At 41.2% G+C, this 10,099-nt stretch overlaps 1 pseudogene; it reads right to left on the bottom strand.

The window, feature by feature from the left end:
- Positions 1-1,950: 1,950 nt before the first annotated feature.
- LOC128598282 (guanine nucleotide-binding protein G(I)/G(S)/G(O) subunit gamma-10-like) lies at positions 1,951-9,308 on the bottom strand (annotated as a pseudogene).
- Between the last annotated feature and the right edge of the window lie 791 nt (positions 9,309-10,099).

The raw sequence follows: 10,099 nt of genomic DNA on the forward strand, positions 1-10,099 counted from the left end.
CTGGAGGAAATGATGCTAAGGTGCATTGCAGGCCCCAGATTTATAGGTCTAGATTTACCCTAGAAAGTCCTCAATGATGTGTAAACAAAAAAATCTAGTTCAACCAAATCTCTCCAACTTAATAAAGTAAAAAGAGCTTTGGAATCAGATATATGTGGATAGTTATTTCAGATATTCTGTGCATCTATCCTTCTACCCATCCTTCTTTTACTTTGATACATAAAGGATTTGAAATGCATCATGTAAGAGTACATATTGGATCTATTAGTATAGAGGATAAATGTCTTAACAAAATAATTAAGTAAATGAGATGAGGTATATATTAACCAGTATGATGTAAGCATTCCTAATTCTATATGAAATCAGTAAAATGTACACCATAAATGCATGAATGTATACATGATCTATGTTTTATGATTTAATTTTAAAAAGTTCTTTTTCAAAAATAAAAAAAATGAAATTTTAAGAACACAAGAAAAAAATGGAAATTAAATAAAATCCATGAGCAGGGACTGGGTTAAGATCATTGGAACTTGAGTGTTCTGGCATCTTTAACAAAAGGACAAATGCAATCATTTATATGATTCTCTGACCATAAGGAGAAAGGCTCATCAACATTGTATAACCCTGGGAAAAATCACTTAACTTTTGTTAACTTCAGTTCTCTTATCTATAAAATGGGGGAAAATAAATGCTTACCTGCCTCAGGGTTGTTGTGAAAATCATGTAGGTCAACGTTTTGAAAGGGGTTGGCACAGTGCCAGGCCCATTGACACTCAGTAATCATTAATTCCTTTCATGCCACATGACCTTGTGACTTGTGTTCCTTCTAAAACCAGAGTGTGAAGAGTCTAGCAGAATGAAGAGTGCCATGAATCGAGGTTTTAGTGCTCTTGGCAACTGTTCTGTTTCCCAGCCATTTCCCAAAGGTAGTTTCAGTTTCAGTATTCTTTAATTGTTCATCTTTTCTTCATAGAAAACGAAGAATTAAGTAGAAACTTTATTTCCAAGCTCTTTGAAGATTATAACAAGTACACAAAATATATCCTTCTAAAAGTGTCCCAATTAAATCAAAGGTACATCATCAAAGTGAAATGCTCGTGACATTATGAATTCTTCTAGGTTATAATATTTTCACATCATGTTGTTTTTAACCATTTACAAGTTTCTGTAGGTCACATATTAAATGTTTTCACAGACATGAAAGATTGTTGTTGTTTTTTTTTAATGTACAACTACCAAGGAGAGGAAAGTAAGAATACAAAGACTGATACTGCTTCATATACATGAAGGGGCACCTAAAATACAACACAACATTAATCTTTCCAAATAGGTTTGCTAAGAAACAGCTCTCATGTTTAGTGTTAAAAATAAAACAATCTTATCATTAAGGAAAATCAAGACATCATTTGATTAGTAAAGCCTATTCTTCTCCCGCAATTTTTACTTTGTTGTCTTCATTTACAAATTGTAAATTCATGAGAAAAGAACAAATTTTGTTATGGTATAAGAATCTTTGTCAGGAGAAATAGTGACAATATTTTTTTAATGAATAAAAATGTTCTCTTTCATAAAATGTAAATATCCAATAAATAAAACATATATGTTTTACATAATATGATTCCAGGTATAGAAACACAAGTAATTCACTTATGAAAGACATGCATTTTGCTATATTTGGTGGTAAAGTTTTTGTCTTAAGTACAAAGCACCTCGCCAAAAAACCCCAGGCCATTATAATTAAAAACTCTACTCCTTTACTCAGTTTCCTTATTTTAACAGAAATTTATCAATTCCTGTAGAATTTTGGCTATAGGACTCAGGCTGCAGGAAAGGACTGAAATATCTAAGTCATTTGGCTAGAGAAAAGTGTTTTCTTGAGACTTGGAGGGAGTCATTTATCACTTTGTACTTAAAGGCATTCCTCACACAACTTCTTCCCTAGAGTCCTCAGAGTAAAGCACAGGACCTAGGCTCCTGGAAGGGGCTCCTTCCAGCTGGAACACGGAGCCACAGGGCATCTTGCAGGCTTTCTGCCTGCAGTACTGCTGAAGCTCTGTGGCTGCCTGAGAAATCGTGATGCTGTCCACACTGAGCTGCTCCACCAGGCCCTGCAGCGTGCTCCTACTGGCCCTCAAGGATGTGCTGCAGGGCTCGGCTCCAAGGGTGGCGGTAATTGTTCATTTTTATCAGTGCTGGGAGAGATTTGCTGAGATGCTTCATTGTTTTTTTCTTTTAAAATGCACTAACAGGTAAGGCTATATGATTAGAAACAAATCAAAAAATTTCATTCAATGTGGGATGCTTTTTTTTGTAGCTTAGAACATTTTCTCTCTCATTTAAGGCTCTTTGAATGTTGGCAATGAAGTTGGTGCCACGATCTGCTCATCCTTGGGGGTCAGTCAGTGGGCAGCAAACAAAATTGGTCAATAATCTAGCTAAATTCGTGAATGCTTCCTCCAGCTACTCAGGCATTTCACATTGGCATTGGCATTCCAACTTGCTGCTTGGCACTTTGGTCTTCTGACAGCCCCAAATTCCAGATTTACTCAACCTAGCCAATTCAGTGGCTATATTTAGATGTTGTGATGTTTAATTTTATGTCACCTTGACTGGGACATGAAATGCCTAGACATTTGGCCAAACATTATTCTGACTGAGTCTGCGAGGCTGTTTCTGGATGAGATTAACATTTGAATCAGCAGACTGAGTAAAGCAGATTGCCCTCCCCAATGTGGGTGGGCCTGGTCCAATAAGCTGAAGACCCACATAGAACTAAAAGGCTGAATAAGGTATGAAACTTCTCCTGCCTGACTTGAGCTGGGACATTGGTCTTTTCTGGCCTTTGGACTTGAACTGAAACATCAGCTCTTCTTATGTCTTGAGCCACCATTGATTTTCCAAGACTACCAGCTTGCCAGTACAGACCCTGGGACCACTCATTTTTCATAATCTCATTTATTACCTTACTTAATTCTCTCTACAGCCCTGCAACACAGTTTTAGAATGAGGGAATTAGAGCTGAGCTAAGATTTAAACTCAGGTGTACCTAATTCCCAATCCTGTGTTCTTTCCTCTGTCATGAGACTTGATAAGATCTTGGGAGGTGGGGAATGAACAGATTATTTTCTTGGTAAAATTGTATGCTCTCTATAGTTCTTCAACTAAAGTTTAAAAACACTTGTTTTAGAGATCATATAACATTTTAAAACACTTGTTAAATGTTATAAGATCTCTTATGTGGGCTTTAAAAAACATGTTCCCAAACCACTGAGTCCTCTCTCTGGCTTTGGGTGAAGTGCCTCACCTGCTCTGTGACTGAATGAGTGTGTGGAGCCAGAGTGCAGTTCCCACAGTTATGCTGGCAGAGCATCGATGCCCTAAGACAATCCACTACAGACAGGCTGAGTGGGGGTTTCTGTTGTCCTTGAGGTCTGGGGAATACTGCTTATCTTCCCTGGTTTTGGAGGTTTGTAGTACACCATAAGAAGTTAAATCTCTCAGATGTCACCCAGTAAAGGGGTCCTTTTTAAATTTGGTAATTCAGTATTTCTATACCTTCCTTGAACAAAGGCTATTTTTATGATGCCAGTTAATAATTCCATGCAATTATCTCCCATGTTATTATGGGAGGTATTGGCCTAAGCATGGGGTCAACTTTTGGACTTGGCACCTGTTGAAGCTGGAGAGGAGCCAGGTGTGAGGGACCTTATGCCATGCAGTTTATATATAGTCCATTTAGGTCTCTTCTGGGTGTAGGCCTAGAAAGTATATCCCCATTTTCATAAGTCAATGTCCAAAATTCAGGAAATAGAGACTCTTCCTCGGAAGTAGCTTCTAATTCTGCAAACTGAATTGATGGAGAACAACCATGCTAGAAGTAGCACGTTGGGTATATCAGAAGCACAAAGCAAAGCCATACGTGTATTTGAGGCGCAAAGTAGGCTGTAGAACTAGGATAAGCACTGTGTCCCTTTGGTAGCTGGTCAAGGCCAGGATGATTCTGGCCAAGCCATATATCTTCTACAGCTACTTACTGTGGCAGTCTTAGCAAGCAAGGCTGCAGGGGGTGACATATGTCAAGTGCCACTTCAGAGGACTAAAGATGAAGTCAGGATTTCATGTGAGCAGAAAGAGGGGCACCAGATCTGCCTATTGTGGGAAATTGGTTTGTTGTCTGGGTTTGCCCTGTTTTCTGCTCTGATGATGATCTGTTCCTCATCAGAAATATCAGAAATGCCACCATTGTGATGTCTGGTTTCTTTCCCAAGAAGATTTTTAGTTTCCAGGCAATCTGAACATAGAAAACTCTTGGAAAATTCTAATGAAAAAAGAATTTTTCATCCAAGTTTTTTTTCTAATGAAATAACCAGATGATTTAGGAAGGATTTTTTTTATAAATTTCCTATGTGTTCTAGAGGACACATTGAGCCCCATCCTTGCCTTCAAGGAATTTATTTACAGTCTAGAGGGGCAGATTGTCTTCTAAAGAAATAAGAAAGAGGAATTAGTAGAAAGATATACAGATCTTAGCTGGGGCTGGACACAAGAATGTCCCAAATCGTGAAGAAGGGGCGGGTGTAACTGGAGGCCAGAGCTGCAAAGGAGCCAGTCATTCTAGAGGATTCTAAGGCATGTGGCTGGAGGTAAGACAAGGTTGCAGGGCTGGTGCAGAGAGGTGCAGAACAGAGATCAAACTGGAGAGAAGGTGAGTCCAGGCAAAGTAGTCTTTGTGCCATAGTACCCATGAGGGACCCCAACCTTTTAGTGACAGGAAGCCCTGTCATCACACTCACCCTGTAGACAGAATGTGGAGACTTAAATGAACAGAAGAAATAAAATTAGGGCTCTGGACTCAGATTGTTTGGTTGGCAGTCTTTTAACTACTTGGAGGCTGTTTCCTTCTCTATTTAATAATAACCACTTCTCTTTCACAGCAGATTTTTAAGTTCCTCTGAAATAATTCATGTGAACTTGTTTAGCAGTGGAGGAAGAAATTACTCCGTTTCAAGTAGTAAAAATCCACACACCCTCCACTATAATCAAGCAAAATATCATGTGCTTCCTTCATGTTCTTACAACAAAATTCTCCTCCTCCTTCATTCAAGAATTGGAAGAGAGTGTGACTAAAGAAAGATAAGGGGCTGAGCTCTGGATGTGGAGATTTGAGTAGGGGTGTGCTGGGGGCAGGTCAGGTGAGTAGACTGGAAGCATCTCTTTCCAACTCTGTGTTCAGTGATACCATGTTGGCAGCTTGGAATTTGCTATGGTGGGAGTATTTATACCGTAGGAATAAACAAATGCTGCAGACAAGGGCTTTTTCTCCTATTCCCGCCCTGAGAGCCAGTTGTGAAACATTTACCAGCATGCCACTGCCATGAGGACCTTTGCGGGAGCAGGAGGGCAGTTAGGCAGTGTGGTTCACACCATCCTGCTGGAGAAGCGTAAGCCCATTCACCATCTATTCCTGGGTTGGAGTTACTCATTCAACCTTCCATTGCTTTGAGGTAGTATCCCTGAGATTGAGAGGTGATCCTGAGGAATGTGCCTTCCCTCCCATGCTCCTGGCCTATAGAAAGAGGGTACAGAGACCCATCTGCTACTTGGTCCTTCCTGCCAGCAGTGTTCACAAGCACCTCAGGTTATATCAGAGTCTCTCACCCCTGGAGTGGCTGGGCTGGGTGCTCTAAGCCTGCAGGGTCCAGGGCAACACTTCAACTTTTTTGCCTTATTTTTGCTCCTAGTTTCTTTGACCATGTCACTGGATGATAAAAAGGAAGATAATGACTTCTATGTTGTCTGTCACCAACTCAGTTCCAGGACACTGTGCCAATGAGACTCCTTAAAGACAGAGACCTTTTCTCTTTGAGAAAGTCATGTTAAGACAAGAGTCCAGGCCAGGCTCACGCTTTGTAGCTGGCATAAATGTCTGTGGAATGGATGAGCATAACAGGTGATGGTGTAACCCAGGCTCTGGAGAAGTCACACCACCTTTCTAAGCAGCTGAATCTTACCCCCAAGACACTGAGTTAATTGATACCCTCCCAGCTAGACAATGGACCAGAGTCCTTGAATATGTTAGTCAGGTGTAGATGATAAAGACCCGAGCAAGAGAGGTAGCTGACATTTTGCAGCCAATACACATAAAAGGGAATGAGATTTTGGAAACTTTCATAACTGGCAAGCTTGCTTTGACAGTCAGCTGGAGGAAGTGATCCTGGTGTGGGGTTGGATGTGTGGAAAATTGGGGATTAATGTTCTGCAGCAAATTCCCACCAAGGACTTCACTCTTATGATTGTAGAAGACTGGGTATCAGCTGAGTAGAAAAGGAGCTTGCTCTTCTGAATGATGAACACTTAGGTAGTCATTCTACATAATCTAGGTAGTCTTGAAATGGCTGCATTTTTTCTATGCACTCTTTAAAGAGGCAGCTAGGGTGACCACCTTGTCCTGGCTTGCAGGAGACTTTCCAAGTAAAAATTCCACAAACCTTCTTACTCCTTGCCAGAGAGGATGGTCAGCCACCGTAGAGGTAGAGGTGGTGAAAGCTGTATTTTGATGTCAGATGTCTGTGCTGACTTGATGAACACTTTGAGCAAATTACTTAGCCTTTCTGAACTTTCCTTCTCAGAAAAAAATGGAGAAATTAATGCCAAATTCCCAAAGTGTTGTGTAGATACAGCAAGGCAGTGCATTGCAACAGTCCAACATTACTAGTACCTTACATATAACAGATGTGCAATATGGTTTTCCTTACAACAATATAGGTTTGATATTATTTTGGATTTTTATGTTTTAGCATTTTTTAAAGAAAGCCCTCAAAGCAAATAAGTGGGAGACTTACCTTCTGCAAAACCTTTGGCAATTTCTGCTTTAACTTCCCGCAGACGGTCTTCCTGGCTAAGCAGTAGGATCCTGAGGAAGATTGTGTCCAGAACTGGTGGCTTGACATTTACTTGGAAGCTTAGGCTAAGCAGAAATGTCTGTGGTTTTTTGTTGGGGGAAGAGGGGACAGCCCTGGCCTCTCACCCTTGGTGTCAGATTCAGGTCACCTATAAGTAAGCCTCTGTTCAGCTTTAGAAAGTCAGCTTCTCCACTCCCAGCTTTAAAAAGCTGTTTGAAAGCCCCAGGTCTTAATGGCCAGAAAGGCTGGGCCCAAATAACCTGGCATCCAGGAAAACAGAAGCTTCGACATGAAGGGAGGGAGCATGGCAAAGGAAACACTTTCTAAAGCTTGCTTTATAACTCAAATCAAGGGGAAAATATGCATTTTTAAAGGAACTCCTTCCTTCCTCTCTTCTCACAGGCTGCATGGAGTAAGCATCTCTATCATGAACAAGGAGAAACATTCTGGAAACTCTTAAACAGCCTATTATTTTGCTCAGGTTGGTTTCAAGGCCTTGTGAGTCAGACTGCAGGCTTCTGTCTCTTTAGAATGTAGGGATGAGCCTAAACAGATGGTGGTTTTGTTCCATGGGCCAAGAGCCTTGGAGTCATCCTTAACTCCTGTCTTCTCTCACATGTCCAGAATATACTTCTCTCTACTTCCTTGGCTACTCTCTGGTCCAGCCCCATCGTCTCTTGCCTAGATCCCTGGATGTAGTCTCCTACTTGGTCTCCTCCCTCCCACCCTACTATGGTCTGTTTTCAACTTAGCAGCTGAATCTTACCCCAAAGATCTTAGCCAAAGTGATCTATATATAATGGGCATCAGATCCCATCCTGCTCTGTTCCAAGTCTTGCAATCAGTCCCCATTTCACTGGAGTAAAAGCCAGTCTTTGCAATGCCTGACATGTAGTCTTTCCCCAGCTCCCCATCACCTCCAGTCTCATTTCCTATGACCCCGCCTTGGCTCTCCCAACCCCAGCCACAATGCCTACCTTGTTCCTTGAACCTCTGGCATACTTCTGCATTAGGGGCTGGCTCTAGCTGTTGCCCTGCCTGGCACTCTCTTCTGCTCACTAGCTCACTTCCTTTGAGGCTTTATTCACATCTCACCTGCTAGATGAGGCCAACACTGACCACAATGGTCAATACTATAACCTGCTCTCTGTGTTCCACATACTCCCAGTCTACTACTCTGCTTGGCTGTCCCCCACAGTTTGGCCACTAATGTAGCATGTAATTCAGTTATCTATTAAGTTTATGCCATTGCTTTCACTTCAGAAAAGATCATATCAAATGTTGATGAAGGCACAGGGAAATATTGCACAGGCCGACTTGAGTTCAAATTCCACCTCTACCATTCATTTGGGGTCTGATTTTTTTTTTTTTTTTTTGAGATAGAATCTCATTTTGTCTCCCTTGGTAGAGTGCTGTGGCATCACAGCTCACAGCAACCTCCAGCTCTTGGGCTGAGGCAATTCTCTTGCCTCAGCCTCCTGAGTAGCTGGGACCACAGGCACCCGCCACAAAGCCTGGCTATTTTTTTTAGTTGTTGTTGCAGTTTGGTGGGAGCCAGGTTTGAATCCACCACCCTCAGTATATGGGGCCACCGCCCTATTTACTGAGCCACAGGTGCTGCCCATAGAGGTCTTATTTGTGTAAGTTAATTTCCCAGAGTCTCCATTTCCTTATCTGCAAAATATTAATAGTAATAATTAATTTGTTCACCAAATATTACATAAGCACTAGTGCTGTGAAAGACATTGAGGACAGAGAGTTGAATATGAAAGGCACAGTCCTTATTGTTATACTGTTATAAAGTGGATCAAAGGCAAGAGCATATAGAATATGCCTGGTAGAAAACTTTGCATACATTTTGTACTCATTAAATAGTTCCATTTCTGAAGATCTTGAATGTGCCTTCTGTTAGTTATCTCCCCTTTTAGTTCATACCATTCTTCTTCAGAGCTCAGAAGAATGAACTAGATTTGCACACACATTTCACTGAGCCATGGCAGGACTTCCGGGGAAGAGGGCTGGATGGGCTCCAGGAGGGTCCAAGAGGCTCCTATAAATATATGAAAATTATAACATACACCTTTTACTTAGGTAGAGACAACATCTATAACTTTTATCAGAATCTCAAACGGTGTCCTTGGTCACCATTTTATTAAAGTTTAAAACCTTTCTAAAACCCTATGACTGGTGTACTATTCTGGGCTTCTCTAAACAAAGATTTGAAATGGAAAACTCTGAAGTGATGGCTAATTCCAGGGTGGAAGATGGCTTTTGTCTAGTACTGGTGTTGAGTCCCCTGCTTCCCAGGTAGTGAGAAGAAAGACTGTGCATGTCAAGGTCATTACCCTCTGAGTCCCTGGAACTCTGGAATTTAGACGCCTGTTCCCGCTCAGATGAAGCCATCCTGTGATGGCAGGAATGACAGCATAAGAAGTGTAAGCACAGGTGTTAGGAATGTTTCATTAATACAAGGTGAGACAGATCACAGAGGGCAGAACCTCTCAGGCACTCAGGATAATTCTGTGCTCTGATTTGGGAAGCCTGTGAAAAAGTGCTGTCCCAAAGGCAGATAAATGCTGTGGTATTGTTGTTTTACTATTATTATTATTAGTGTTATTAACAAGAAGGCTGCCGGCTCACTTAGCTCCATAGTATTTAATCCCAGCTTTTCTCTATCTTCATTTTCACATATCATTCCAGAAAAAATGTTTTCTTTTGACTTTTTGCACCTTTTTGCAATAATCAAGTGGCAAATACTAGATAAAAGGAACAGGAGTTTAAAAGGTAAGAATATGGTACCAAGAAACTATTTTTGTCTTGCTTAGTAAAGCACGCAAGAAAAATTTTCCTGTGATTTCTCAACTCTTCTTCAAGAAGAAAAAATGCTGTCAAGGCAAGAGTGAAAAAATGGATTATGGGGGTACAGGAGATTCCTGGGAGCCCGATCGGCATGGCTTTGTATCTGAGGCCCTTGGCACATGTTGTTTAGCATCCTTGGTATTTTCTATTTGTCACTGGAAACCCTTGGAAAGAGAAAGTTGCTTCCCAGTACAAACTGTGCAGTACAAACCCCCAAGGTCTTCGGAACCAGCTGTCTGTGCTGTGGTGTTCTGAGACTGAAGGTCCATTTGTAGACTCTTGAATGAATGATTAAAACCATTGCTATGAGGAGAACTGCAGGCTGCTATTTCAAC

Source organism: Nycticebus coucang, chromosome 11 (assembly GCF_027406575.1).
Source record: "Nycticebus coucang isolate mNycCou1 chromosome 11, mNycCou1.pri, whole genome shotgun sequence".
NCBI classification, from domain to species: domain Eukaryota; kingdom Metazoa; phylum Chordata; class Mammalia; order Primates; family Lorisidae; genus Nycticebus; species Nycticebus coucang.